General features: G+C 35.7%; 1 protein-coding gene across 4 annotated transcripts in view; it reads left to right on the top strand.

The window, feature by feature from the left end:
- Positions 1-5,623, top strand: part of LOC107743854 (protein kinase C zeta type-like) — a 105,416-nt gene that overhangs the window by 18,486 nt on the left and 81,307 nt on the right. The window lies entirely within an intron of this gene.

Raw genomic sequence — 5,623 nt, forward strand, 5'->3', positions numbered from 1 at the left:
ATATATATATATATATATAAGTTATACGTGTTTGAAATAACATTAGGAAGAGTAAATAATGTCATTTTTTATTTTTAGGTGAATTACTCCTTTAAGGTCTTGTAAAAGGGTAATAGATTCAGTCTTATTGTCGTTAAGGTGAGATTTTATGGTGAAAAACATGGCATCTCTCAGTGGGACCGTATAGCACTTTGGTAACTGCACAGTAATCCTGTGTTAATGTGCACTTTTACTGCCCTGAAGGCCAGACGGGGCTAAACTGCTGAGTCAGGACCTTGTGCACAGTACGGCCGCTCCTTTCTGAAAGCGTTATGAATTCACGATCATCCTCGCCTGTGGCACAGGCACGATAGATGCCGTCTGCATCATTTGTGTGTGTGAGAGAGTTGTGTATTAATGGTTCCCTGCTGCATCTTGCATGTGTTTATATGTGTGTATGAGGAATGCTCCTAATATGCTTTGTGTAGTTATGAGTGTGTGTGTGTGAGTGTGTGTGTGTGTGTTTTGCTTTGCATTACATACAGATGAAAGTACCTTGCATTTCTGTTCTTTGTCTGAATGATGCCTTCAGTACACTGTGAATGTGATCTTGTGTAGTTTGTACATGAGAAGTGTTGAACTGACCCCTTTGATTGCTGATCTGTAGGTACATAATGACTTGTGGCAGGCTGTTAACTTTTCTGTCTGCGTTTGTTTCTGTTCTGGTCCACCTTTTTTCTCTCCTTGTCAGCAGTTTGTGCCACATTTGTTGTTGTTGGGTGTTCTCTCAGAGGAGGCAAGAGAGGCAGTGCCTCCTCAGAAAAGAACATAATTGACTGTATAAATAAAACAAATGTATTATGAGATAAAACAGTGTTTAAAGTAAAATTTGTTTCTAAAGTGACCATTAATCGTAGTAAAACCAAAATCTCGATATGGTTTAGTGTGATTATAAAGTCTCCTAGGCTGCGATTTGATTGAATAAATATATGCACTGTGTGTTTCAGAGTGAAGCGTGGCGCTGTGTTGTTTTACACGTGAGCAGCTCACGATCCAGTGTTTTCAGTGTCTAAAAGCGACTCGATTCGCAGTAAATGCTGCTCCACATGAACTCATCGCTGCATGTGCTGCATGGCTTTGGTTTGTTTGTAATGCGCATTTGGGAACATAACATGCACCAAACATCTTCCCAAACTTGTAATGAGAACCGACTGTTGTCAGCAAATAAGAAGCTTTAAGGGCTTTTAATGGTTTAACATTTACAAATGATAAAAATGAAGACAGCCATGAATATTGCATTGTCATTTTACAGTTTTAAAGGTGACATATCATGAAAATCTGACTTTTCCAGGTTTTAAGTGCTATAATCAGGTCCCCGGTGCATCTACCAACCAAGGAAACGTGAAAAAGATTAACCCAGTAACTTTGTTTTGGGAAGCCTTTTTCTGCAAGTGTCTGAGAAAAAGAGCGCGTCAGATTTTGCTCCCTTGGTGACGTGGCAAAGGGATCTCATTGTAATATTACCGCCCCTTAATCTGTAAGTTTACAACCATGGCGCCGTCATTTGATTTCGCAAGCGACAACGGTGTACCAGTTCTAATGCCATGGCGAAAGTTTGAGCATAACATGCTAACTGTTATGTCTTTGGCTGCACAGACGAGCACAGAACACTATTTACAGTCCCAGCTTTCTGTCCGTGTGCTTCGGATGTGTGCTCTCAGAAAACCGTATATCAGAAGTTTAAACTCATATGGTTTAAAACGCATAATTTCAGTGCAATAAACATGATCATCAGAGCCAAAACAGATGTTTTTAGCAGGTCCGAGCTGTAATGGCGCAGCTCTATTCTGGAAAATGGGGCGGGGAGCAGCAGCTCATTTGCATTTAAAGAGACAGGCTCGAAAAACAGCGTTTTCAAAATGATATAATGATCTGTGGAGTATTTTGAGCTGAAACTTCACAGACACATTCTGGGGACCAGAGACTTATGTTACATATTGTAAAAAGGGGCATAATATGTCTCCTTTAAAATATATTTCTTATTAAATACAAAATGTTTATTTTACAGTGAAATATTACATTAGTAATATTTTCATGTATTATTTTGTAATAATTATACATTTTACAGAACAACTTTAAAATGACAATATTTATGGTTCAATGTAATTTTAATTTTAATTTCTTCATATATAATAATAATTATTATTGAATATTTAATTAAACAACAACAATAATAATTATAATTATTAGTCTTATTGATATCCCAAGATCACTATTTTAAGGGCCCTACAAACAAGCACATATACAACAATACAAACAAGCACACACAAGTTGCAATTAGACTTTTCCCCCAAGTTGTTATATTACTTAAAATGATGATCTGTGAATGAGCTGGATTTTAGCGGCTACTTAGGTCAGTTACATTAAAGGTGCACCTTCATTCCTGTCACCAACAATATATTTGTGATGTTTACTTTTTTTTATTCACCAAAAGAAAGTGGCTTTTAATAATATTGTCCCATAACAGTTAGTAGTAACAAATAAAAATGACATTTTACTGTATTTGTATAGTTATTATTTTTGAAACAATATAAAAAATGTTTAAAAACACATCAACCTGATGCCTTGGTTTAAATAAATAGTATGCTAATTTATACATACAAAATGTTTTAGTATTGGTTGCTTGTTGATGATGTAAGGTGTTTAACCCAGATAAACATCAAAAGGAACATGAATTTATTAGACAAAAACCCCTGAAGGGACTTCAGCCCCCTCATTTCAGACGTCCAGCACACACCACTGATGCGTGATGCAGCAGTGCTGAACAGGGATTGAAAGCGACTGTGTGATTTGACAGTGTAAAGACCTCAGGTTCAGCTGCCTACTGTTGTGTGGAATTGGTCTGGGCTTATTACTAAGCAAGGTTAATTATTCACGTCGTGCATGAAAGCTCAGTAACCTAGAGCTGCTCTGGTACAGTGTTGTAGGGACAAAGAATTATAACCTTTTATTCAGGTATAATTTGCTTCACTGATCATGGCTGCTTTTCCCACAGAATCCAGTTAAAGCCTTTTAGGGCTTGTGAATAGGCATTTAAATTACTATATTCCAAGTCTTTTGAAGCCATATAATAAATTTGTATATGGAATAGAGATAGTTCACCAAGAAACAAACATTCTGTAATCATTTACTCACCCTAATATTGTTCCACATTTTTTGGACCCCATTGACTTTAATTGTATGAACAAAAAACATTAAAACATTTAAACAGTGTACGACTAAAAGAATGTGAAGTTTATAAATGATGGCATGTCATTTTTGGGTGAACTGTTGTTTTAAAGCGACAATAATATTGCTCTGCAGCGTTCCTTGTGTGCTGGTGGTTGTTGACACCGCTGAGAGTCAGTGTGAGGAAGACATATGTTCAGATAAGTGAGCTCGATCTCTCTCTTCTGAGGTGTGTAGGAGGGGTCCCTGTCAGTTTAATCACTGATCTCAAAGTCTTCTCAGGGTTTTCGCAGCTGTCTCTTGAGTCCGTTGATTCTGTCAGTGGTTGCAAACACTCACTGTTTGTTTATCATCAAAAACTGGATTTAGGGCTGTACAATTAAAGGTGTCATATGATGCGATTTCAATTTTTCCTTTCTCTTTGGAGTGTTAAAGTTATATAAATAAGATTATAAATGATAAAAAAATTTAAATTAATATAAAAGTTATAAATATAAATAAGTAATTTATAAGTTATAAATAAACTTATACTCAAGATATGTTCTCTGAAAAACAGTCTCTTAAATACATTTGTGAAATTTTAAGGATGTTTTTAGATATCATATCTTTACTGGAAAACAGACAAAAATGCTGATTAAGAATATGTTTCATGCAGTATTCATGCACTTCATTTTGTCCTGCATTTCACTGGGTTTGGAAGTGAGAAAAATATTTGCACTTTTATGGTAAAATGGTGTATTGTTGTCTTTCTGATAAGCATATGCGTCCAGCTGGTAAATGTAATGATTGGATCTGAGTGGTTTTGTAGCAAAGTAATCAGTCAGATATTATTTGCGTCTTTCTCCTAATCAATGTGATTTTCTCGTCACTCAACAGTCTATCAAGCTTTGCTTCCCTCACGTCCATTAACAAATCATTGAGTTTTACTTTCACAGACTAAAACCTAATCAGAACCACCTGAAGAGTTTGATGAGCACAGTTTGATGCTGTTATTTATCCTGAACTCTTTATTAGAGGATGCTCTAGCCAATTAATTACTCTAATAAGCTCAATTATCCTATTCTGAGGTAGAGATCTCATTAGCATGTCGTTTCTGTGCTTCCTTGACAAGTATTTACATTTCTTCCAGTATTGTGCTGATCAGAATATTCTATCATCTGCTGTTTTAAGACAGTTGTACAATGTGTATTGCTGTATAATGCTTATAATGCCCATGGAAATCGCTTGATAATTATAGCTTTATTTTGTGACATATAAATTTAACTGGGATGCTTTGAAGAGACTGTCCTTTTTTTTTAATGCCATGAACTGTATTTGCTACCCACTAGTTGGTTGAAAGTGGTATTAGGGGGAGGGGCATTCTCATTATAGAGTATTTGATTGGACAAAAATCTGGATAGTGCAAGATGATGTCATTCATCAGTATTTTTAGTTTTTCTCAGAAGAGAAAAACAAAATTTTAAATGTAGTAGTGTATCTCTCTCTCTCTCTCTCTCTCTCTCTCTCTCTCTCTCTCTCTCTCTCTATATATATAAGCCACAACAGTCCAGTTTTGGTCAAAGGCTTCAGTTTTGACTTGAAGTTGTTATTGTATGCTAGCATGGCAGATTACCTCACGTCTCATTCACCGGTGAGAAAACATTACTGTACAAAGCGCATAATATTACAATAATAGCGCCTTCCATTCTCACTCGGTCTGCAATAGCGTAAAGGAACGCGCTGATGAGTGATGACGTATAATATCTGCGCGAACAGGGTGCCTATCATAGCTCTCGGATCGAGGGATATTGGACAAACATATTATGGCCCCACACATTCCACAGACGATATAAATACATATAAATACATTTAGACCACGTAACTTAGTGATTGCTATCAGGATGTGAAGAGACTTCCAACCAGCATAACAAAAAATGTTTTGGAAACAAATCACCTACCCTGCCTTTAAAGTGCATGACTATTATTTCCCCTTAAATTTTGAGTATATTTTGAGTTACATATAGTGGTCGACCGATATTGTTTTTTTGACAGCCGATGCCCATATCTTGGAAAGCAGGGTGGCCGATGGCCGATTTAAAGCCGATATAATTGTATTTATTTTAATTAATATTTAAGAAATTTGAAATCATTTGAAAATGGATTAAAAAAATACTTATACTTAGATGACAAAATATTTTCCACAAATAAATAAATATTTAATAAAAATATAATTAAAAAGGAAGTAAACTGTAACCAACAGAGCACTCAGTATTCTGGGAAGTTTGTGTGCATTGGGAATCATATTTTTTCAAATAAAGCCAAGGTAACACTCATTTTACATACAGTACACAGTGAAAATGACATGAATATGACAGTGGGCAAATGCATAAAGCACAGCATAATTTGAAATCACGAGTTTAAAGTTTGTCGATCGTGC

This window comes from Sinocyclocheilus rhinocerous, unplaced genomic scaffold, assembly GCF_001515625.1.
Source record: "Sinocyclocheilus rhinocerous isolate Xijiao unplaced genomic scaffold, SAMN03320098_v1.1 scaffold377, whole genome shotgun sequence".
Taxonomy (NCBI): Eukaryota; Metazoa; Chordata; class Actinopteri; order Cypriniformes; family Cyprinidae; genus Sinocyclocheilus; species Sinocyclocheilus rhinocerous.